General features: G+C 41.6%; 1 protein-coding gene across 1 annotated transcript in view; it reads right to left on the bottom strand.

The window, feature by feature from the left end:
* Positions 1 to 23,928, bottom strand: part of LOC136874566 (pancreatic triacylglycerol lipase) — a 145,597-nt gene extending 121,669 nt beyond the window's left edge. The window contains exon 1 of the mRNA XM_067148203.2: positions 23,850 to 23,928. The gene's annotated coding sequence lies outside the window, so the exon portion shown is untranslated. The remainder of the gene's footprint in view (positions 1 to 23,849) is intronic.
* Positions 23,929 to 26,166: the final 2,238 nt, after the last annotated feature.

Raw genomic sequence — 26,166 nt, 5'->3', positions numbered from 1 at the left:
AAGCAAGAGCTTTCTTAAGAAAAGAAATTTGTTCACTTCAGACATTGATATAGGAATTAGAAAGATGTTTCTGAAGACTTTCATTTGGAGCGTGGCGTTGTATGGAAGTGAGACATGGACGATAACTAGCTCAGAAAGAAAGAGAATAGATGCTTTTAAATGTGGTGTTACATAAGAATGCTGAAGGTGAGATGGATAGATCGAATCACGAATGAAGGGATACAGAATCAAATTGGCGAGAGGAGATCGATTTGGCTAAATTTGACGAGAAGAAGAGATAGAATGATAGGACACATCTTAAGACACCCAGGAATTGTTCAGTTGGTTTTTGAAGGAAGTGTAGGTGGTAAGAACGGTTGGGTTAGACCAAGGTATGAATATGACAAGCAGATTTAGGAAGCAATAGTTATGTAGAAATGAAAATGTTAGCACAGGTTAGGGTGACATGGAGAGCTGCATCAAACCAGTCTATGGACTGATGACTCAAACAACATTAAATCGTATGTGCACCACACGTCCTTAAACTCGGCCGCTTTGGACATATTCCTTTCTTCGCCCGTTCGCGTCCTCCAGCCGATTGGCACTTTACTCTGTTTTAAACGGCATGCAGAGTGTCACAGATCATCTCAGAGACCCCGAAAACTACGAATTCGACACTATTTTCGATTATTTTTATATTTCATTCTCCCCTCGTTCTCCACCTCAAAGGGGCTGAAATTGGAATTATATTTTGTGTGCCACTATTCATTTTTGCAACCCTGAAAACAATCGATTCGACACTATCTTCGATCATTTTTATATCTCAATCACCCTTGCCGCTCACCCCAACGAGGCTGAACTTTGGCGTTTAAAAAATCCGGTGTGTCGCTATTCATCTCAGCAGTTTTGCCACTTTAATGCATCGTACTATGTAAGGAACAAATATAGAAGTTAGGTCCACATATGTTGACCGGGAGACTGAAGAGGAACACCTATAGTCATATTTAGTAATTAATTCTTACACATTGTTACAGTAGGCAAAACTGAGGGGAAGTTATTGTTCCTTTTTTCCTTCTTAATCTGTTCACCCTCCAGGGTCGGTTTTTCCCTCAGACTCAGCGAGGGATCCCAATTCTACCGCCTGAAGGGCAGTGTCCTGGAGCTTCAGACTGTGGGTCGGGGGATACCACTGGGGAGAATGAACAGTACCTCGCTCAGGCGGCCGCACCTGCTATGCTGAACAGGGGCCTTGTGGGGGATGGGAGGATTGGAAGGGATAGACAAGGAAGAGGGAAGTAAGCAGCCGTGGCCTTAAGTTAGGTACCATCCCGGCATTTGGCTGGAGGAGAAGTGGGAAACTACGGAAAACCACTTCCGGGGGGATGAGGTGGGAATCGAACCCACCTCTACTCATTTGACCTCCCGAGACTGAGTGGACCCCATACCAGCCCTCGTACCACTTTACAAATTTCGTGGCAGAGCCGGGGATCGAACCCGGGACTTCGGGGGTGGCAGCTAATCATACTAATCACGACACCACAGAGGCCGACGGAAGTTATTGGTTAAAAATATTATTGTTTTTACGGCCCAGTAACTACTTTCGATGAATTTCGGAGACGTCGATGTGTCGAAATTTGTTCCGTAGGAGTTCTTTTACGTGCCAGTAAATCTACCGACACGAAGGTGACGTATTTGAGCACCTTCAAATACCACCGGACTGAGCCAGGATTGAACCTGCCAAGCTGGAGTCAGAAGACCAGCGACTCAGCCGTCTGAGTCACTCAGTCCAGCGAAGTTATGGTTTGTATTCATATTATAACTTACGTACTCCCGGGCCGTACATGAGCTAGAAATCCGATTCTAAGCCACACATGGGCATTCTGTGAAATCATTTAATAAAAGACTAGGTAAACAGTTAATAGAGAACATGCCAACTGGACGACAGCACTAAATGCAGATGATTGATTGATTGATTGATTGATTGATTGATTGATTGATTGATTGATTGATTGATTGATTGATTGATTGATTGATTGATTGATTGATTGATTGATTGATTGATTGATTGATTGATTGATTGATTGATTGATTGATTGATTGATTGATTGATTGATTGATTCCGGAATAAATATTGTATGATGAAATACAGTGAGACCCGGCTCCATATCTGTCTGGTTGGTGTTTTAACCATTTAATTTAGGGGTTCCAGTTTCAATTCTAGGCTGAGTCGTGGCATTTAAATCGTGAACGCTCAATTGCTTACTCTCCGGGGCTGGATGCTCGTGCCATCTCACACCTTAGAAAACTCTACCTCACACCAAAGCACAGTTCCCTACGCACAGCTAACGCCACTGTGCCTCACAAGGGTTGCACTGACCAAGTAACTGCTGCACGAAATATTAACATGCAAGCTGCTTTACGTCGCACTGTCACAGATAGGTCTTTTGGCGACGATGGGATAGGAAAGGGCTAGGAGTGGGAAGGAATCGTCCGTGGCCTTAATTAAGGTACAGCCCCAGCACTTGCTTGGTGTGAAAACTGGAAACCACGAAAAGTCACTTTCAGGGCTGCTGACAGTGGGGTTCGAACCCACTACCCCCGAATACTGGATACTGGCCGCACTTAAGCGACTGCTGCTATCGAGCTCGCTAATAGTAACATGGATCTGATTTTGGGCTCGGGGGCAATCGGGAACTACCGACATAAATTTACGTGACACCGTGGTAACCATGACAACCAGTCTCCGTATACTAGGTTAGGAGCGCCATCTTGACACTGTGCGCTTTCTTCCTGTAACCCTCTCGTAGCAAGTGAACCCCGATCTACTTCTCAGCTCAGAATTTACATCCATCAACCGGCCAGGAAACGAACCCAGGGCTTTGGAATATGAGACAAGCATCCTACCTCTATACCACAGGGAATAATAATAATAACAAAAAGAGGAAGGAGAAGAAGAAGATTAGTAGCCTATTATATTAACGAGGTCTAGCATGTATTTCATCATATTCTTCTTCTTCCTCTTTATCTATTACCCTCCAGGGTCGGCTTTTCCCTCAGACTCATCAAGGGACCCCATCTCTACCGCCTCAAGGGCAGTGTCTTGGAGCTTCAGACTCTGGGTTGGGGATACAACTGGGAAGGATGACCAGTACCTCGCCCAGACGGCCTCACCTGCTATGCTGAACAGGGGCCTTGCGGGAGGGTGGGAACATTGGGAGGGGCAGACTGGGAAGAGGGAAGGAAGCGGCCGTGGTCTTAAGTAAGGTACAACCCCGGCATTTCCCTGGAGGAGAAGTGGGAAACCACGAAACACCACTTCCTGGATGGCTGAGGTGGGAATCGAACCCACCTCTACTAAGTGGACCTCCCGAGGCTGTGCGGACCCCTTTCCAGCCCTCGTACCGCTTTTTAAATTTCGTGACAGAGCCGCGAATCGAAATCGGGTCTCCGGAGGTGGCAGCTAATCACACTAACCACTACACCACAGAGGCAGACAATCTCCTTCACAGATCAAAATAAACATTCTTCAACCGGCCAGAAAACGAACCCAGGGCCTTGGAATATGGGACAGGCGTCCTACCTCTATACCACGGGCTGGAAAATAATAATAAGAAGAAGGAGAAGAAGAAGAAGGAGTAGCCTATTATATTTACGAGGTCTAGAATGTATTTCATTTTCTCACACTTCATGAGCCTTACCACCCCTTTGTGATTACACTCACGTTTTTATTTATCGCAACTCTTTATCTCCCTGTGCGTTGATTCAAAGTATGTACACTGACTTAGCAAATGTCATAGGATAGTCGCCTAATAGCGTGTGGGGCCTCCTCTGGTCCTGCAAACTGCAGTGAGACGCCGTGGAAGTGAGTCGACAAGTCCCTGGTAGTCCTCTGGACGCAGCTGACACGAAATCGTTTGCAGAGCGGCCGCCAATGCTGTTCTATTCGTGGGTGCAGGAGCCATGGCACGGAGCCTGCGTTCCAGGACATCCCACGTATACTCTATAGGGTTCATATCGGGGCTCCTTGGTGGCCATGGCAGTCGTTGGACCTCCGGTGCATGTTCCTGGAACCATTCCCGGGTGACTTGGGAGCGATATGGCGACGCGTTATCATCTTGAAACACCGCAGAACCGTCTGGGCGTTGGAAGGCCAAAAATGGGTGGAGGTGGTCTCGGAGCAGCTCAACATACCGCGTACCATTCAAAGTCTCTTCCAGAACAACTAGGGGGCCCATTCCATACCAGGAAAATGCACCCCAGACCATAACAGAGACACCAGCGCCCTGGACCACACCTTCGAGGCAGGCGGGACCCATCGCTTCATGTGTTCTGTGCCATACACGGTGCCTCCCATCGACATGGTGCAGTTGAAATCGTGCTTCGTTAGACCATATCACGTTACGCCATTGTTCCAGCGACCATCCCTGGTGACTGGCGACAAATGCGCGTCGTTGTGCCCGATGACGTTGTGTTAACAGTGGCACCCGTGTGCGGCGCCGGCTCCCATACCCTATAGAACCAATGTTCCTACGAATTGTCCACTGGGAGACTTGTCTAGCACGGCCCGTGTTGAATTGAGCAGTGATTTGTTGCACGGTTGCCCGTCTGTCACTATTGAAAATCCGTCTCAGATGTCGCCGGTCACGGTCATCGAGGGTGGCTGGATGGCCGATCGTTTGTCTGTTGTGGACGGTGACACCCGCATTCAACCATTCACGATAAACCCTGGACACGGTTGATCGTGTGAAGCTGAATTCCCGAACCACTTCCGAAATCGCACTTCCCATCCGTCGGACACCGATCACCGTATCCCGTTCGAACGGTGTCAGCTCACGACGACGTTCCATATTACACCTGTCACATGCACAGCTACTGCCCACAAGGTCTCCAATACAACTGCCGCTGGCACAGGGGGCGTGTGGTGCGCAGACAACACACCTGCGCATCAGTGCTCCGCTATCCCATGACATTTGCTCAGTCAGTATATTATCTATACCCTCTGCATGTCGTAAGAGGGTACTTTGAGTGGAACAACCAAAGAATCTGTACTCGCTCTTTCGTCTTCTAAACCCCCAACGTATCCATGAGTCTATGATTTTCCGTCCAACGGCCGTTGCCGTGTTGAAACACGAAGTTAAGCATCATTGGGCGTGGTCAAGATTTGGATGGGTTGCCACGAGCTGTTGTGGAGGGGGTGTAAGAGAATGGAGGAGCGGAATGGAACTGGCCAACCTAACGTACGTAAACTCCGGCTCAGGCACACCTCTGCGGAGGTTTGGACCTGCCTTCGGGCAGAATACACCCTTACCTTATGCTTTTCCGTTTAGGGGTGAAAAATATACGAGTGAGACTTTTAAAGTTGAAAACATTTTTTAGCATACACGAAAAATGAGAAACTAAGCAATTTACTCAATTATGCCAAAATTTGAAGGGCTAAAGCGCCCGGGTAGGTTTCAAATTGTGAGCCTTAAATAGCTCTATCAAATTAAAAAACAAGTTTTGAAAATCACTTACGGCCTAAATGCAGTTCAAAAAAAGCCCTAAAATCGCTCGTTACTTTTCTCGTTTTCTTATTTATTCAAATCCTACCCAAATTAACTTATTTACATATTTTTTTCTGTAATGTGTTCCTCGGTTCAACGCCCTCAGGCGTTTTTGATCTATTAAAAAATGTGCTCACCAAATGTACTTATAAGAGCTTATGTGAAACTCTGCATTGACTCACACTAGCGCCAAGACAATCGACCGAATAACGCTGTTTAAGAAAATGATTGTAATTTTTTAAATAAAAAAAATATTGTCATACTAACTTTTTATAATTTATTGACCTAAAATTCGTAGGTCATATCCATAGGATGTTTTCAACAATGAGTTGCTTGCCTGAAGTTGACTGTGGATTTTTTATAAGAGGTCATCACTGCAGGCTCGAATTTTTCAGATATACTGTACCTTTGGTTTTATTCGATCTCTTATTGTATCAGTTTTGCAAAATATGGTAAAATTCGTAAATTATCTGTCAGAAAACCTTCAGTAACTTTTTAAATGTAAAGTGACACCTTATTTTCCTGTTGATTGTATAGATCTCCTTGATATAAATCAAATTACACGCCATTCGTCTCAGTGGCACATCTACACCCCAAGCTATACAGTGCGGTAACTGACTTTCGTCCGTCAGAAACGCACCTGAAATTGGCTGCCATCTTGTGATGACGTTATGTGCATTGCACAAAATTTATAAGCATTACGTCAGCTACCGTAGTCACGTTTTATGTGTTCATCCTTCTTCTTTAACATATGATGCAAACTATTCCCGTATGATAATGTAGAGTAAATTGAGTAATTTCAAAATTTTAAATCATTATTTGGAAAAGTAATTTTTCTTAATCTTCCTGATGAAAATGATGCTTCAATCTTTAGGCAAAATGTACACTATTTATGAAACAAAAATTTTGTAAATACAGAGACGTAATGTCACTTTTTGACTTACTACTCCAATTTTAGGAAGGGAGTTTTTTGGGGGGGTAATTTGGATAACACTGAGAATGAGTATTAATTACAATAAGAATACAATTATGAAATTATCATTTCTTCTTTACTTGCTAAATAAATATTTGGGGTTATGTTGAACTAAACCCAGGATAATTACAAATAATTCAAATTACACATGCTGCTTCCGTCACAAATGATTTCATTCAAATCTAACTTATCGCTCGTGATACCACGATTTGCAGCATTGTCAAGGAATATATTCTTGTTTCCTTTTTCTTTTTTTCTACAGATAAAGCTCAGATTAAAAATGTACAAATTATATCATTTTCCACACCTTCACTCATAAGATGTTCTTGGTCATATTCAGGTGTGAGTTCCATTGATTGCTGTTTTAAACTCGCGCTTTCTTGGTGAACTCCTCTTCATCACTCTTTGACATTAGAGTTTTCTTGCCATTATTCAGTTTGTGAAAAGATTTGCTCGTGCTCAGCCGACGTTTCTGCCAAACAGCGGCGATATTTTCAGGTCAAGTCGAATGACAAGGTTTGAATTTCGTTCGGGTGGGATTGCTTTTTCGTTCGGACTTGGAAGGATTTGTTGGACTACTGCAAATAGTAGCACAACGTTAGCTTCTTGGGTTGTTCAAAAAAGCCGAGATGCATCAGGCCCTAGGCCCCAGCTAAGGCCCGGGGATGTGGAAGGAATATCTGTGGTGGTAGCATTGTCAGTCTCGAAAGGTACGAACCTCAAGCCTTTCCCTTATAATATCTTAAAATGGGTATTAAATGACATACGTGTTGATCGATGATTTTATAATCCAAACTACCCCATAACAAGTTATTTAAACTGCCCCGCGCGGCGACATGAAAACGTCGGAACCTGACTCGAAATCGACCAAACGTGATGGAATTCCATTTCTAAGACTTTTTTATGTGCATTTTTTCGTCAGGAGGATTAATAAAGGAGATATCATGAATGGTCAGTTTTGCAGGTTAAGTCCAGCGGACATAGCCCAGAAGGTGGGTACGTGGAGCAGATTCCTTACCTATCTATATAAATAAAATGGTAACGACTGTGTGCCTCTACATTGACTATTTTGGTAAAATTTTCGCAAAGCTACCCGTTTAACGGGTATTAATGACCATTTGCATATTTTGGGGGATTTAGTTTCCTGAAAGTCCTAATTTTTTCCCTCCTCGAGCAAAATCCAGATAGCGGCATAATCTGCCAGACGGAAAAGAAAATTGAAATTTGACAAAATTATACGTTTTAGCCTGTAACGGACGGAAAATTTCTAAGATCTTTAAATTTTTCATTTTTTATCCCCGAAGAATGTCGAAATATGGAGGCAATTTTAATGATGGTGCATACCTTCGGAAAGTCCTATCACATAACGGAGTGCACAATCTCCGTTCAATTTAGTCTTATGACTTTTTGTCGTATCTGTATCCATGATACGTTAGATTTTTCTATAAATTTGGACTTTTCACATCCATATTTCATACTTTCAATCACATATAGGAAATATAGAATCATCAAACTCTTCACGAAAATTGGACCAGGCAGTAGCCATATGTGAGCCAAATGCTATGTATGTAGCTGGTCACATAATTATCCGAAAAGTAATGCAATGTGAGATAATCTAACAAAACCTTTACCCTGTTCAACGTTTCTAACTCAGTCCGACACAAGGATAGATGAGATATCATAGGACCAGCAATTTAGTCCACTAAATCCGGCGTCTTATGGTATCCTTTGTCGATATGCCGTACGTTTACCAGCAGTTAATCTGTAAATGAAGGTCTGCAATATTGTAGACACGCATACACTTTCGTATGTCGATCTATATATATTCACTGATGTCGATTTGTAGCGATCGAGAAAGGGTGTGTCTGCTATTGTAATCAGTACTCTCCACACCGACTTTGACTGGCAGTAGGAATGGGGTCCTTCTCCAACTCCTGTATAAGTGGCATTAGTAAGGAAGGTCTACCATTTTAATGAATAGTTCACTTCTCGATTTGACTTGCAGAAGGCAAGGGAGCATGCAGTTTTGTTTAAAACTCCCCTACCCGATTGTTTTTGGCAGTAGGCAAGGGTGCCCGCAATTATAAACAAATGTCCTCATCTAAAATGTGACTGGCATTAGGCATAGTCGCCTGCTATTTTGATGGAAACTCACCAACTTGGTGTGACTGGCAGTAAACTGGCTGGCAGTAGGAAAAAGGGCCTGACATTATAAAGATAACTGCACAACTCAATTTCGACTGATAGTAGGGTAGTTGCCTGCCATTATAATAAAAACTCCTCAACTGTTATCTGTCTGGAAGTAGGAAAGGGGGCTGCCATTGTAACTAAAACTCCCCAAATCGATTGTGACCGCGCAGTAGGCAATGGAGCCTGCAATTATAATGTAAACTTCCCAACTCGATTGTGAATGGCAGTAGGCAAGTGAGCCTGCCGTTATATCACAAATATGTAACGAACACTTTACATTGGAAACAGCGTATGGGGACTTCCCTATGCTGTTTCTCGGATAACGCTAAGAGACATGCAATTTTAAAACAATGTTATTTACTGCATGTACAGTATTTACTTCGATATTCGAATACAATGTAGAATACCGTAGCGAAGCACGGATATATTTGCTAGTAAATTAATAAATGTATTCTTAACTGGCTGCCAACACCGGCTTCGCTCGGTCTAACGATTACAAAGACTCCGAATTTTCAGTACTCCCTCGCTTTATAGAATAGCACATATCTTCTCACATTGTATTGTACAGACTTCAAAATGGTGCGTATCAGGGTCTTAATTAAAGCAGAAATGATCTAACTCTGAGAAGAAGATCAAAACAGACTGAGGCACTGAACTACGAAAACACAAAATAAAATTCCTATTCATACATTAATGTGTATGACGAAACAATTCATTATATTTCTCGGCCATGCCAATATCATAAACAACACTTTGGTGCTATTCACAATCATTATCGTGATAAGAGTATGGGAATGTGGATCCAATAACCATAAATAGTATCTCTCACAGATTAACGCTGTCTATGAGTTTTGAAATATACTCGACCCTATTCACAATCTTTATGCTGATTAGAATATGGAAATATGGAGCCAATAGCCGTAAGTATCTAGGCAGATTAACGCTAGATATGAGTTTTAATCGTAACAAAATATTTCCTTGACCTTGCCTATACTCACGCACATGCCTGCTTCGAACACCAGGCCTGTATTCTGCTGCAAAACCCTTGAGCTGACGTCGCTATGGTTATCGCCGGTCATTTCTTCATTTGATTACTACAAGGAGGGAGGGCAGTATGGTGCCAATGTCCTGAAAACTATTAGTTTTAAGGACTTAAATCGATCATACGGAGCTTTTTCTTGACGTCATAAGGCTTGAAATGAACTTTATTTCTTCCTAATATACCAAAATCGATATTTCGCTTATATCATCCTTTGACAAAAGTTCCAAAAGGTCTATATCTAGAGAATGGAGAGGGTTGTTCAAATTTCTTGTTGATAGGGTTATCATCCGCAGGGTCCTAAAAGGTAAATATTCAAAATTTGGTCCAGATTGGTGGATCGGTATATATTTTTATAAGGACGGACAGATATACAGACATTCCGCTTTATACCAGGTGGGCCTCCAGTCCAGCACTTTCTACATGTATGTGTCCAGCATGCACTAATGGTGAATGGGTTGCCTGATTGCTGGTTTACAAAGGGGCACTACCACGTGCAGTATTTCGGATGTGAAACAAATAGCAGTAATTTTACTGTACACGTTCTGTAACAGGGTACATTTGTAAACATGCCAAGACCCAGAAAATAAAGTTTAATCATTCAGTAATTTATACAAGTACACTCATGCACATAAATAGTGTCCTGGTATAAACAAACCATGGCGTCCCCCACCTCCTCGCTTAACGCATTGTTGCAGGTAGACAGCCTGCTACAAGATTGTTGTGTTTGTAATGGGCACAGTGGCGGATGTATTGCAATGCACACGCTGGCCATCAGCATTACCCGTTCACTCCCTTCCCCTCCTTTTCGGTACTGGAGTGGCCTTCAACACTACCCCTTCACTCCCTCCCCTCCCTTCAGTATGGGGTGAGGCAGTGTTCATTGTTTACTTCGGGACACCATTTCTGTGCATGCGTGTACAAACATTCCACTCTGCCTTGAATGATCCATTAGCTCTTAATTGCAACTTTGTTGGGCGGAACACGTGTATGTTTGGAAACTCCTGCATATAACTTCTGCGAGGTTCGGCTACATTCCGACCAGATCCTCCATAGACCAAAATCATGTCTGTGTATTCGTCGTTGTTGAACACATCAGACATTGTAAATAAGTTGACAGCAACTGTACCGAATACCAGTCTACTACTGAGTGTTCGAAAACGAGGCTTACAAACGCAACGGGATGCATTTGACGGGTAGCACTCAGGAAGTGTTGTACTTGAAATAACACTGGCAGCTCTGAAGGGTGTTTGTGGAAATAACGACGCCGTTTGTACATGAGCCCTATGTGACCCGGGGGTACATAAATCCATGAGGGTGACAGGACGTCAACAACACTTGTCATCTTGAACTTAGTGGACATCTTCACTGCGTTTTAATAGAGACAAAATCGTTCTTACATACGTGCCTGTATAATTGCCCAATTACTTTCCTTCCCTCTTCCCTCTCCTTTTGAATCTGTCCGGTAATTACGCCCTTAATAAGTGAGCAAGTTCCTTAACAAACTCTCTCAGAAAGAAAGAAAGAAAGAAAGAAATATTCCCTACAGCATCCTTGGATCAAACTACAAAACTAATGTATGTAAGAAAATCGAGACAAGAAATCTATTCTAAGATAGAAAAGATCACGGACACAATACGTAAATGCATAGCTTGCTTCTGTGATCACCTACGCGGATAGAATACTCTCGATAAAAAAAAGGGACCTTCTCCGAACGAGCATCGTAACTTCTGGAACTTTTCGAGATTAGGAATGGACAGCAGGTGCAAAGTAGCTTGATGAATGGCTTGCTCGACACAACGAGCTACAGAAACCCTGTTCAAACATGGCTGTGTCAAAGAGCGATTCTTTTTCCAACAAATGAAGCTCTCAGCGTCATCAACAAGCAAATTTTACAAGAATTACCCGGTGTTCTACAAATTTACAGGTCTATCGACAAGACATGTAATACACATGAGGCTGTCATCTACTTGACAGAGATTTTTGAGCAACTTCGACTCATCTGAAGTACTCTCGAATATCTTGGAACGAAAGGGTGTGGCACCGATTATCCTCCTCAGGAATATGAACCCTTCTTCCCTCCACAATGGAACACGTTTCTTCGTCAAGAAACTGATACCAAATATTACTGAAGACACCCATAATGACTGGACATGTCATGTGCGAAATAGTATTCGTTCCTCAGATTCAAATCATACCTTCAGATATCATAATCATTTTCATTTCCCTTTGTCCAGCTCATGCTACATCGGGGTGTTGGTGATACTTCGCCACCGTTGCCTTTCCTTCCACCACTCCTTTCAATAATTGTATTACAGTCCAGTCTTCTTTTTCTTATCCTGTTCCTGACAGAATCTATTCATCTTGCTCCGGGTATCCCTCTTGCCTTCCTTGTACCTTAGCCTCTAACCCTTGTTTTGGTATTCTTCCCCCCGCCATCCTCATAACATGTCCAAACGATCTCAATTTATTCTTCTTTATCCTATCACTTAGTTTTCTACCCCTATCTCTTTTCTGACCTCAATATTTCTTACTCCGCCCCTCTTGTCTTCCCTACCATACTCCTCAGTTACTTCATCTCTCTGGTCTGAATTTTACTCTCATCTCTTGCTGTCAAAGTCCAAGTCTCTGATCCTTAAGTTAATATAGTGATATAGTACATCTGGTAAATTATCTCTTTACACACCGGGTTCCTTACAATTTGCTAGAACGTTTTTCCCACTTGTACCCTTTTGTTGATCTCCCTATCCAACCTCAAGGTTTTTACCCTGACACCAACTATTCCTTTTCCTTCTCCATCTCTTTCTTCTCTGGTCATCACCACTATTTTTCTCTTCTCCACACTTATATTTATACCATATTTCTCAACAAAATCATTTAAAGCCTCTAGTTTGATCTGCACTTCTGTATTATTGACTCCCCATATCACAATTCATCTGCAAACAACAATATTTTAATATCGCTTCCATATGCTGGATTTGTTTCCTTTCGAATTTCATCCATAATCATTATAAATGTAAGTGAAGACAATACCCTTCCCTGTCTTAATCCAGTTTGGTTTGTAAGAAAATCTGTTCTCCCCACTGGAGTCTGGACACAACTGGAACAATTTTTATACATTGCTTTCACTAGTTCCCTTGATTGCCTTCCACATTCTTTTTCGTTCCATGGTCTCCCACACCTTTTCTCTGTTAACACAATCATATGCCTTCTTTATATCAAGGAATACCATCATCCGATATTTTCCATATTCCCACTGTTCTTCCATCAGTATTCTCATGGGAAATATAGGGTCCATCATGAACCTGCCCTGTCGAAATCCATGCTGCTCGTCTTCTAAATTTCTTTCCATCCTTCCTCTCAACCTCATTTATGTTATTCTCTCCAATATTTTGGCTACTTGTGACAACAGTGTAATCCCTACGTAATTGTCATATATCTTCCTGTCACCTTTATTAAATACTAGTATTATTACACCTTTACACCAATCATCCGATACTTGCTTTTTCCTCCACATACAACTTAGCAGCCTTTATAACCAATGTAGACCGATAGGTCCTCATGTCTTTATCATTTCCATACATATTTCATCCATCACTACTACTTTTCCTGTTTTCATTTGTTTAACATCCATTTCCACCTCTGCCATTGCAGTACCATCCTCCATTTCTGGATCATCCTCATTTACGACTACACTCCCTTCTGCATTATTTCTCACATTCAGGAGTTTATCAAAATAGTCTTTCCACCTATTCTTTATCTCCTCTGAGTCTCTTATTACATTTCCACTCTATTCCTTCACTTATTTTGAGTAGAGTTTTCCTTTACTCTTATTTCTATCAACCCATTCAACAGCATGCTTTCGCCATTTACATCATTTTCCAAATCTTGTGCGAATCTCTCCCAACATGTTTTCTTTTCCTCATTTACAATTTTTTACGCTTACTTCAATTTCCTGTTACTTAACCTTACTTCCTTCTTTTCTATCTCTGTTCCATTCTTAGCATGACTTCTTTGTTTGTTTAACAACCTCTTTCACCTATTCATTCCAGCAAGGTGTCTCCTTTTCCTTCACTCTCGCCGAAGTTCTGCCACAAAACTCGTCTCTACACAGCTTACAAATGTGTTTTTAAATTTAGTCCATTCTTCTTGTACACTTTCTATTTATGATAGACATGTGCTGTTTTAATCCCTCCTGGAATTTCCCCTGAATTATTTTATATTTTAATTTCCATACTTTTATATTATTCTGTATTATTTCTCTTGAGCTCACAATTTTATCTAATTTTAATTTGGCTACCACTACCCTGTGGTCTTCATTAAACGCCTCACATAGTAGTGCTGTTACATCCATTAACAGTTTAAGGTCTATTTTCTCAACCAAGAAATTATCAATAACTGCTTTTGTCCTTCTTTCACCCCAGCCATATCTAGCGATCATTTTACTTTTCTTCTTTTTAAACCAAGTGTTACCCACAATCACTCCATTTCTCTCGCAAAAATCAACCAACTTCTCTCCCTCACTGTTTCTTTCTCCATATCCAAATAGACCTATCACTTCTTCTTTAACCGATTCTGTCATTTCCAACCTGCGCAATGAGGTCACCCATGACTATCACTTCCACGTTGAGGATTACTTCCTCGAGTGTCTCCAAGAATTCCTCTACATTTTCCTCACTGTTTCCAGTTTGGGGTGCAGAAACTTGGATGAAATCTTTCACTCCTTCTTCCCTCCTTAGTCGTACTCTGATTACTGTCATTAACATAGTCTACCCTACCCACATTTCCATCCAGTGTTGTGTTAATAATCACTCCTACTCCATTCTTTGTCTCAACTCCTCCACACCAGTATAGGGTGTACCCTCTACTCATCCTCTTCACTCCCTTTACCCTCCACCTGACCTCACTCATTCCCATCATTACAACATTATCTTTCTCCATAAATCAATCAACTCTTCTGATTTCCTGTCGATGACATAACATTCCTGCCTTCATAATATTGGTTGCTGGTTGCCCACTTATCACAGCTCCCCCAACATAGGAACTGCGCGTCGCTTTTAGCAATTGCATGTCCTAACCTTTTCTGAGGCTGATATTTACCACCACTCATTTTAGGCTATTGTTACAATCGGATCGCCACTCTCAAAGGCATTTTAGAGCTACTGTCAGCAATTATTCAGGCCGCCCGATATACGGGGAACAGACGCCCTAGCAACCGCCCCTAACATGGGAAACAAACGCTGCTGATGAATAATGTACTCATACTATTCCCTGTGCGCTGGGCTGTCTCTTCCGCAATCTCCACCATTCCGAAGTCCATCTTCTCCACTGTAGATTCCGTTGAGTTCTTCACTCGTAGCCCTGAGCTGGAACCCTTACCAGATGCTACACACCGGGTCAGTGTGCTCTGGAACTCACATCGGAAAGGCTTCCTCCGAGGAGGGTCCCTACCTTCAGATATATTGGTTCAATTTAGACGTCTGCAGTTCCCCGTTCTTCTAAATTTTTCTATGTGCATCACGAAGACACAAGGGCAATCGCTTAAAGTTGAAGGACTCGATCTTCAGAAAACGTGCTTCTCCGATGGTCAACTTTACGTGGGTTGTTCAAGAGTTGGAAAGCCAAACATTCTATACATCGGTATCCACAGTGCACCATTGTTGGCAAAAATGGTCACGGGAAGGCACTATCTCAAGGAGACCGAGCTTCGGCTGCACACTGGCCACTAAGGACAGGGAAGGCCGTCGTATTCGCCGCATGACTCTGGTGGATCATTATGCATCTGCAGCAGCTATTAGAGCTTCAGTTGGCACCAGAGTGACACAGCGAACTGTAACAAATTGATTATTTGAGGTACAGCTCCGAGCCAGACATCCTGTAGCGCTCATGCCACTAACTCCGAATCACTGCCATCTGCGACTTCAGTGCTGTCACGCTAGAGCTCATTGGAGGGCGGAATGGAGACTCGTTGTGTTCTCAGCTGAGAGCCGTTTCTGTCTTGGTGCCAGTGATGGCAGTAGTTTGATAGAAAGCAGGTCAGGTAGCTCTTGGAACCAAGCTGTCGACACACTGGGCCTACACCAGGAGTTGTGGTCTGGGGAGCGATTTCCTTTGACAGCAGGAGCACCCACATCGTTATCCCGAGAACCTTGACAGCGGATCTGTAAGTTACTTCCGTGCTGCCATTCATTCGCAGTATTCAGGAGGAAACATTTCAACAAGATAACACTCGCCCTCATACTACTGCTGTCGCCCAACGTGCTCTATAGAGTGACGACCAGCTGCCTTGGCCTGGACATCACATCAAATCAAGCGTCATCCAGTACAAGCATTAACCATTTCTGATTTGACCATGTACAACAGGCGTGAAACTTGAGCCCACAAAATTACATACGGTACCTGTACGACACAATGCATGCACGTTTGCATGCTTGCATTGAGAATCGTAGTGAATATAGCAGTTATGAATTTATCACCATGTCACATGTTTTCTCTAACCTACTTGGACCAGCTACATGCAAACTTTATTGAAATAAATATGTTACCTAGATATTTGTTTAGCCTAAATTGCATTCTCTCTAAACTAATGTCTTCTTGGTGTTGGTACTCATATTTCATTTTCCGAAAGTGTAGACTATTTAAACTCTACTGACCCGTATAGTGGCACCATCCAGTGGCATTGTTTAAATAATTATAAATGTCATATTTCATCTACAGTCCGCCTCAGTGGTGTAGTGATTAGTATGATTAGCTGCTAACCCCGGAGGCCCGGGTTCGATTCCCGGCTCTGCCACGAAATTTGAAAAGTGGTGCGAGGGCTGGAACGGGGTCCACTCAGCCTCGGGAGGTCAACTGAGTAGAGGTGGGTTCGATTTCCACCTCAGCAATCCTGGAAGTGGTTTTCCGTGGTTTCCCACATCTCCTCCAGGCAAATGTCGGGATGGTACCTAACTTAAGGCCAGGCCGCTTCCTTCCCTCTTTCTTGCCTATCCTTTCCAATCTTCCCATCCCCCACCAAGGCCCCTGTTCAGCATAGCAAGTGAGGCCGCCTGGGCGAGGTACTGGTCATTCTCCCCAGTTGTATCCCTGACCCAATGTCTCACGCTCCAGGACACTGCCCTTGAGGCGGTAGAAGTGGGATCTCTCACAGAGTCTGAGGAAGAAACCAACCCTGGAGTGTAAGCAGATTAAGAAAGAAAGATTTCATCTACAACCTGGCTTTAAGTTGGTACATGTACTTACACCACGTATTGTAAATAAAGTGAATACTCCTTAACGTTTAAGTGGAAAGTTAATTGTATGTATGTACAACCATTGTCCCGTTCCTCTACTGGTTCGGATACGAAATGAGACGAATCTTCGTACAGTAGCGAGTTCTTATGACCGAATGCCCATTCTGACATCAAGCTCATAAGAGGAGTTAGTGACATGAAATGAAATGAATGAGGTGATACATTACACTAGGAAGGGAGATGGTGAAACCTGTGCTGGCACGTAGCCTACTCCGGTCAGCTCAAGGACTTAAGTCCCCATGCGACGGACGAATTACAACATACGGCGTCATATGCTCTCACTCAATGTGAGCACTGTGGAAAGGTTTGGAATTTAATGCCGGATTTCGGCACGCGATCTAGTGATTAGAAATTGTATCACCACCTCCCCTACCCTGCCATCCAAAATTCTGACGGTGAAAACTGTTTCGACCAACGGTCCTCGAACTGGCTAACCACGGTGTCGGACCGTTTAGACTTCAACGCCTTAACGATCATGGCTGACAGTCACGCTTACGTGCAAACTTCATTATATCCTTCAAATGGTATTAACTTCGTTTCATTCCGGAAGAATTAGATAAGCATCAAACAAATGTATGTCGATTCAATGTCAAAATGTAATGATTTTAGGATGGTTTGTATATATGCAAAACTGTGAGATTAGCTTCAGGGGCTACACGCACGTCACTGCCTGGAACGTCCATGCTTATGAATGCTCATGTCTAGACAAAATACGCTTTTATTCGTCACTTTGAAGGAGTGGGGTGGGTCACTTACAGGACAATACCCTGCCCCTCATCAGGGCGAAGGCTTTGAGATAAACAGCATTTCAATGTGGATACTCCAGAACCTCACTGATCGGCGTTTTCGTTCGGTGGACATAAAATGCTCTGCAACTATAACCTCGAAAAATAAGGTCCTGTCAACATCGAATTTTTAAATATCTTACGGAACGCTTAGACTACTAATTGAAGGATAGGCCAATACTTGGTAACATAAAAAAGTTTAAAACTTGCAGATAACATCACAATCGAATACATTCCACTCTAATGTCCTCTTTAGAACGAAGATAGCAATCCAGAAAAATACGAGAAAGATATTGTACTTCGTAATATGACGTAATTACTTTCTTCCCGCATTCAAAACAGTACGGAAAATGATACTTTACTGTACTGTCATTGTTTTCCACGCTGGTTTATTACAGATTGTGATCAGTGAAACAGTGCAGTGCCATAGTAGTCAATCGATCGATCAATCAATCAATCAATCAATCAATCAATCAATCAATACTGATCTGCATTTAGGGCAGTCGCCCAGGTGGCAGATTTCTTATCTGTTGTTCTCCTAGCCTTTTTAAATGATTGCAAAGAAATTGGAAATTTATTGAACATCTCCCTTGGTAAGTTATTCCAATCACTAACTGCCCTTCCTATAAACCAATATTTGCCTCAATTTGTCCTCTTGAATTATGCCTTTATCTTCATACTGTGATCTTTCCTACTTTTAAAGATACCACTCAAACTTATTCGTCTACTGATGTCATTCCACGCCATTTCTCCGCTGACAGCTCGGAACACACCACTTAGTCGAGCAGCCTTCTCCTTTCTCCCAAATCTTCCCAGCCCAAACTTTGCAACATTTTCTTAACGCTACTCGTATTTTTTGTCGGAAATCACACAGAAAAAATCGAGCTGGTTTTTTTTTCCAGTTCTTGAATCAAGTAATCCTGGTGAGGGTCCCAACACTGAAACCATACTCTAGTTGGGGTCTTACCAGATATTTATATGCCCCCTCCTTTACATCCTTACTACAGCCCCCTAAATACCCTAATAACCACGTGCAGAGATCTGTACCTTTTATTTACAATCATATTTATGTGATTATCCCAATGAAGATCTTTCCTTATATTAACACCTAGGGTACTTACAATGATCCCCAAAAGGGACTTTCAACCCATCGCCGCAGTAACTAAAACGGAGAGGACTTTTCCTACTTCTGAAACTCACAACCTGTTTATCATCTCACAACATTATCGAGGTCATTTTGCAGTTACTCACAATCTTGAGACTTACTCTGTACAGAATAACATCATCTGCAAACAGCCTTATCTCTGATTCCACTTCTTTACACATATCATTGATATATATATATATATAAGAAAACATAAAGGTCCAATAATACTGCCTTGAGGAAATCCCCTCTTAATTATTACAAGGACAGATAAAGCTTCGACTATTCAAATTCTCTGCGTTCTATTTTCTAGAAATACAGCCGCCCATTCATTCACTATTTTTTCTAGTTAAATTGCACTCATTTTTGCTACTAGTCTTCCATGATCCACCCTATCAAATGCTTTAGACAGGCCAATCGCGATAAACTCCATTTGACCTCCTGAATCCAACATATCTGCTACATCATGCTGGAATCCTACAAGTTGAGCTTCAGTGGAATAACTTTTTCCTAAAACCAAACTGCCTTCTATCGAACCAGTTATTAATTTTGCAAACAAGTTTAATATAATCAGAAAGAATGCTTAACCCAAAGCTTACATGCAAAGCATTTCAAACTTATTTGGCCTGTAATTTTGCTATTTGCTTTACGTCGCACCGACACAGATATGTCTTATGGCGACGATGGGATAGGAAAGGCCTAGGAATCGGAAGGAAGCGGCCGTGGCCTTAATTAAGGTACAGCCTCGGCATTTGCCTGGTGCGAAAATGGGAAACCACGGAAAACCATCTTCAGGACTGCCGACAGTGGGGCTCGAACCCATTATCTCCCGATTACTGGATACTGGCCGCAGTGAAGCGACTGCAGCTATCGAGCTCGGTGCCTGTAATTTTTAGCTTTATGTATATCACCCTTTTCTTTATACACAGGGGCTACTATAGCAACTCTCCATTCATTTGGTATAGCTCCTTCATGCAAACAATGAAGAAATAAGTACTTCAGATATGGTACTATATCCCAACCCATTGTCTTAGTATATCCCCAGAAATCGTATCAATTCCAGCCGCTTTTCAAGTTTTCAACTTCTGTATAGTACTGTAAATGGCATTGTTATCATAGGTAAATTTTAATACTTCTTTAGCATTAGTCACCTCCTCTATCTGGACATTATCCTTGCAACCAACAATCTTTACATACTGCTGACTCAATACTTCTGCCTTTTGAAGACTCGCATACACACTCTCCTTGTTCATTAATGATTCCTGGAACGTCCTTCTTGGAAGCTGTTTCTGCTTTAAAGTACCTATACCTGGACCTATCGTCTCTTAATGGTTGTACTCCGTTTCAGAGTAATGTAAACACGGATAGTCAGAGATGATTGAATGAATGAATGAATGAATGAATGAATGAATACTGATCTGCATTTAGGGCAGTCGCCCAGGTGCAGATTCCCTATCTGTTGCTTTCCTAGCCTTTTCCTAAATGATTTCAAAGAAATTGGAAATTTATTGAACGTCTCCCTTGGTAAGTTATTCCAATCCCTAACTCCCCTTCCTATAAATGAATATTTGCCCCAGTTTGTCCTCTTGAATTCCAAGTTTATCTTCATATTGTGATCTTTCCTACTTTTATAAACGCCACTCAAACTTATTCGTCTGCTAATGTCATTCCACGCCATCTCTCCGCTGACAGCTCGGAGCATACCACTTAGTCGAGGAGCTCTTCTTCTTTCTCTCAGTTCTTCCCAACCCAAACTTTGCAACATTTTTGTAACGCTACTCTTTTGTCGGAAATCACCCACAACAAATCGAGCTGCTTTTCTTTGGATTTTTTCAAGTTCTTGAATCAGGTAATCCTGGTGAGGGAACCATACTCTAGTTGAGGTCTTACCAGAGACTTATATGTCCTCTCCTGGTAAGAGAACACCTAATTTAACCTTGTTGAATTGTTTCACAGCCTGATTGCAGCACTGTGGTTTCGTACCCATCCACTCAAAAAAATAGCGCCTTTGCTTTCCCAACTCAATTAACCTGCCGCCATCACATTGCTGACTAATGTATATGTTAATCTATTTCCAACAGGTAAATATCATACACATAATAAAGTTCGTATTACCTTTATCAATCCAGGACCAGAGGACCATGTCTACGAGTCTGGTAACTTCTAATAACATTAATTGTTACGTTTTATTAAAACATACTCCATGTGCACACGTCTAATATTTTTCATAGCAAGACACGAACAACTAAACAGGAAAACGGCAATATATGAATGAAACATGGACGATTTGCATCGCGACGAATTAAAATTATTTACAATTCTTCTTCTTTTCCTTCTTTTCCTGCCGCTTTTCCCACACCTGTGGGGTCGCGGGTGCGAACTGCGTTGCACATGTGGATTTGGCCCTGTTTTACGGCCGGATGCCCTTCCTGACGCCAACCCTCTATGGAGGGATGTAAGCACTATTGCGTGTTTCTGTGGTGGTTGGTAGTGTAGTGTGTTGTCTGAATATGATGAGGAGAGTGTTGGGACGGACATATACACCCAGTCCCCGAGCCAGAAGAATTAATCAGAAGCGATTAAAATCCCCGACCCGGCCGGGAATCGAACCCGGGACCCTCTGAACCGAAGGCCAGTACGCTGACCATTCAGCCAACGAGTCGGACAAAATTATTTACAATTAATTTAATTTAAAACAAGTATGTTCACCAGAGTATGAAATGAAACAGTGTACGTAACAGCTACTAAAGTGATAAGTAGGGCACGGATATTTGTGACCTAAAACTATTAGAAATATGCAAGCATTTATGACCTATAAATGTATTGTAATATGACAATCAAATATGACAAAAGTTTCTTGGTAAAATTTTCGAAAAATTCAAAATCCTGCTGCTGTTTAAATTAACATTATATAGAAAATTTACTTTTGAAACCCAGAACATTCAATAATAATAATAATAATAATAATAATAATAATAATAATAATAATAATAATAATAATAATAATAATAATAATAATAATAATAATAATAATAATAATCAATAAGTAATATAATTAATGTTATTATTATATTTTTTATTTAATATTTTATTACAGAGGCAAGTCTCGACTCTGAACAGAATGAAATAAATGTCACATTTTGATGGGCGATCAGAAAGATTTAGAATAGCAAATTACCTATATTTTGAAGTTTTCAAAAGGGAACGATCTTCTATTTTCACCAACATTGACTTGAAACGGAAAAACCGCGCTCAACATCGCAGGATGTTATCGTTCCATATTTGAAATACGTCACATCATTAGAGTTCAGTTGAGGTTAACTATACTGTCTCTTTCTATACAGCTTACCCTCACACATATTTGTATGCATATATTTCTAAGAAAGATAATTGTAAGAAATTACAGACAACAATTAGGAGATGTGAAAAATGCGTCTTGGAGATGACTGAAAGCAGGTGTGCAAAAATGTAATAAAAAGATAAAAAAAATGACAAAAACATGAAAATTCACAGGAAAATATGTCCATAATATGAAAAATTACCGGAAAATGACAAAAAACTTTAAAATATCCAAAATATGACTTTATAAGACCCGTGAAAATTGCATTATTTTATTCATTGAAGATAAAATTATTCTTAACTTGTATTTTCCATGAAAATAATATAATAAACATCCGGGCCGTAGTGATAAGTTAACGTTACTCGTTTCGAGATTTTGAATAAACATTTCACTCATAAAGTAAAACATATATTTCCGTGGCCACGGGGCTTGCAGGGGTTTAGAACACCGCCCCCCATGCATTTTTCATAAAATAAAATAAAAACAATCAGACAACAAACAAGTGAAATTCGATTCAAGAGGTTGACTCTTTTGAACTTTCACAGAGACATAATTGTAAAACCAAGAGCTTTCTTTAATATCTTGCCTAATAAGCCTTTAAAGTTGTATTTTTGATTGTAATCTTAACATACCATTCACTGCAAAATTATTCACCTTGATCATATTATTTTTGTTATGTACCTTAATGTAATATTTTGTAGTGCACCGGCACTGCAATCAGAACATAAACATAATTCACTTCATTATGTTCTGCCACATTTTGTAACTATCTGCTTTAACTTCACCCCCCCTCGTGGCTACGCTACTGGTAAATAACTAATTCATTATTATTCCACTAGCGGTCCCTCTCGTGTCCATAAGCAAGGCATAATTCAATTAACACTTCCGCAAACTTGTAAAATTGAAATAATAATTTTGAGTTGCCAATAGAATGTATAGCACATATGAAATACTGCTCATTTAATGGTTAAGGGGACACGTACAGGAAATACTTCATTTTCTTTATTTTTTGCTAAAGTAAGTAAATGGTTCATGGTGTGGGTTACTGTAGCCACGTCCTTGTTCGTGAACCATGGGCAATGGCTGAGTGGCCTAGTAAGTGGCCCTGAGAGTCGAGATACCAGTTGCTACGGAATGGGAGTGGGCATCTCGGACATATTCAGTCATGGCCCTCCTTGTGTTCAGGCGGCTAGGACTATACAATCCACGTTAGAGGAGAGATCCTCACTTGGACTTTGTATAAGTAGGATAGCATCCAGCTTCACGAATTTAGTGAGCTCACAACATTTTAAGTAAAGGTGCATCAATACAACCAAAATTAAAATGTGAAATAATTCCTCTTTTCAAAAACATTTCATCTAAATTAACTAATTAATTTGATAGCTGAAAAAAAAATGTTTTTTAAATCAGTGTGCAAACATTCATGACTCTAACTCAAATATTGTCCAAATTACAGAGAATTTAGAAAAATCAATTAATTATCGTGCACGTCTACCCTTAAATAAAACTAATTTGGAAATGTTTCTCTAAACATAGTGTTATTTATAAGATTTATGGCACTCACTGAACAGATCCTGAATGTGTTTCTGCCTGTCTCTGCTGGCTATGGACAGTTTCGAACACAACTCACAGTAAGGACACGACCCAAAGTTATATACTGCACATACATTATGTGATAAAGACATGAACTTTCATGTTTGCCAAGTTGACTAGCGGTGAGATAGCTGTTTGTACAACTAATGATAAACAGCCCTTGAGGTTGACGTACATCCACGTGAAGGATTGTGGTATCTCATATAATGACTTCAGGTACAAATGGTAATTTTAGCAGAAATTCGTTTCGGTTTAAATATGACGAGAACGAATAGTTCGGATCGTCGTAGAACTCGTGTCGTCTCAGAACTCACGAGTCACATAATGACTGTAGATATTTGAAAATTTTATCGGAATTGTGCTAAAAGTTCCTTTGTTAAGACGCCACGGACCCACGCGGATAACCCCATTCGGCCTATAAAATTAAGACCTAGTTCCATAAGCCGTTGCAAGGCTTTGTCTTTTATAACATATTATATTTTAGGTTCTTTAATATATTCTACTTCTATATATATTTTCCTTTAAATTGGTTTAATATGCTTAATTTGCGTCAATTAGGTTCTTTTTTACTATGTCCATTACATTGGCAACGTATTTACATGATTAATTTAACAAGGAAAGATTTACATTCTGTTTAATCCACCATAAGGATAAAGGAAGTGACTCTCAGAAATTCACTTTTATATCTTGTTTCCTCATATTTTTTGCGATGATGATGATGATGATGATGATACTTGTTGTTCAAAAGGGGCCTAACACCTAGGTCATCGGCCCCATATTTTCGATCCTCTTATCAACTTGCTAGTATTTGTTTCTTCTTTTTAAACCCTCTAGGTTCAACTCCATCCTCATATTCTTATCTGATTTCTCAGCTTCATGTTTTCCTTTTATTATTTTATTCGAGAGTGAGGTCTTCCCAGAATACACTTAAGAAAATGGAAATTCAACACCATGAAATCATTGGTCGTTTGTGTTGATTTTTAAGATATGGAACGACGCCATGTACGTATGTAAACGATCAACGTTTCAGACCCATTGGATTGTTGCTACAAGTCTCCCCACGTAATTGGTCGTTGAGGAATCAACTCCAGTATACGGACTCTGGTGTAGCGTAGTTGACTTGCAGTCTGTGCAGTGAAGTGTTCCCCGTCAAACATGCCTCGACGACAGAGAAGAGCACGCTATCAACAACTATCGCCGTTTGAGAGGGCTCGGATAATTGGGCTGTGTGAGACTGGATTATCGCCAAGGACTGTCGCTGCACGTGTTGGCCGACAGGCATCTACGGTACAACGTATATGGCAGCAGTGGTCAAATGAAGGTACCCACACTCGCAGACCTGGCATAGGCCCAGCGCGACAGGCAACTGTGAGAGAGGATCGCCGCATCATTTGGATGGCCCGGATGGAACCCCATGCAACAGCAGCGCAAATTCGAGCAGCTGTGGCACCCCACGTTACACAACAAACAATTGGTAATCGCCTGCGTGCAGGTGGCTTACGAGCCCGTGTCCCTGCAGAAGGTGTCCCATTGACCCCACAACAGCGACGTGTAAGGCTGGCCTGGTGTCGAGAAAGATCGACATGGGTCGACGAATGGCATAGGGTCGTCTTTAGTGATGAATCGTGCTTCTGTGTTGCCCGCAGTGATCGCCGGAATCGTGTGCGCCGACGTACCGGGGAGAGAGGCCGCCAAGATCTTATTGTCGAGAGGTACACAGGGCCAACACCAAGCATTATGGTCTGGGGAGCTATTGGCTTTAATGTGAAATCACAATTAGTGCTTGTTTAGGGCACTATGACTGCTCGACAGTACGTTGTTAGCGTACTCAATCCAGTGGTTGTTCCTATGATGGCGAACATTGCTAATGGGATGTTTCAGCAGGACAATGCCCGGGTTCACACTGCACGCATCTCCAGAGAAGCTCTCCACGACATCACCACCTTAGAATGGCACGCCAGATCCCCGGACCTCAGTCCTGTTGAACGTGTGTGGGACATGATGGGTCGACAACTGGCCAACCGTCCTCAGCCACCTACAACTCTGGAACAACTGACCCCTGCAGTGCAGCAAGCATGGGCCACAATTCCTCAGGAAGCGATCCAGGGCCTTATTGACTCCATGCCTCGACGAATTCATCAACGTATTGCAGCTCGTGGTGGGCATATCCTGTATTGATTGTTGTACAAACTTGCGGTCAGAGGAATCTGAAAGTGCAATCATCGAGGCACAACCGATCACTCGTCCTGCATGTTCAATTGCAGCAATGTAGCACCACTCCTTCTGGG

The sequence above is a fragment of the Anabrus simplex genome, chromosome 5 (assembly GCF_040414725.1).
Source record: "Anabrus simplex isolate iqAnaSimp1 chromosome 5, ASM4041472v1, whole genome shotgun sequence".
Lineage (NCBI taxonomy): Eukaryota > Metazoa > Arthropoda > Insecta > Orthoptera > Tettigoniidae > Anabrus > Anabrus simplex.
The sequence above is the reverse complement of the archived record's forward strand: the minus strand, read 5'-3'. Positions and strand labels throughout refer to the sequence as shown.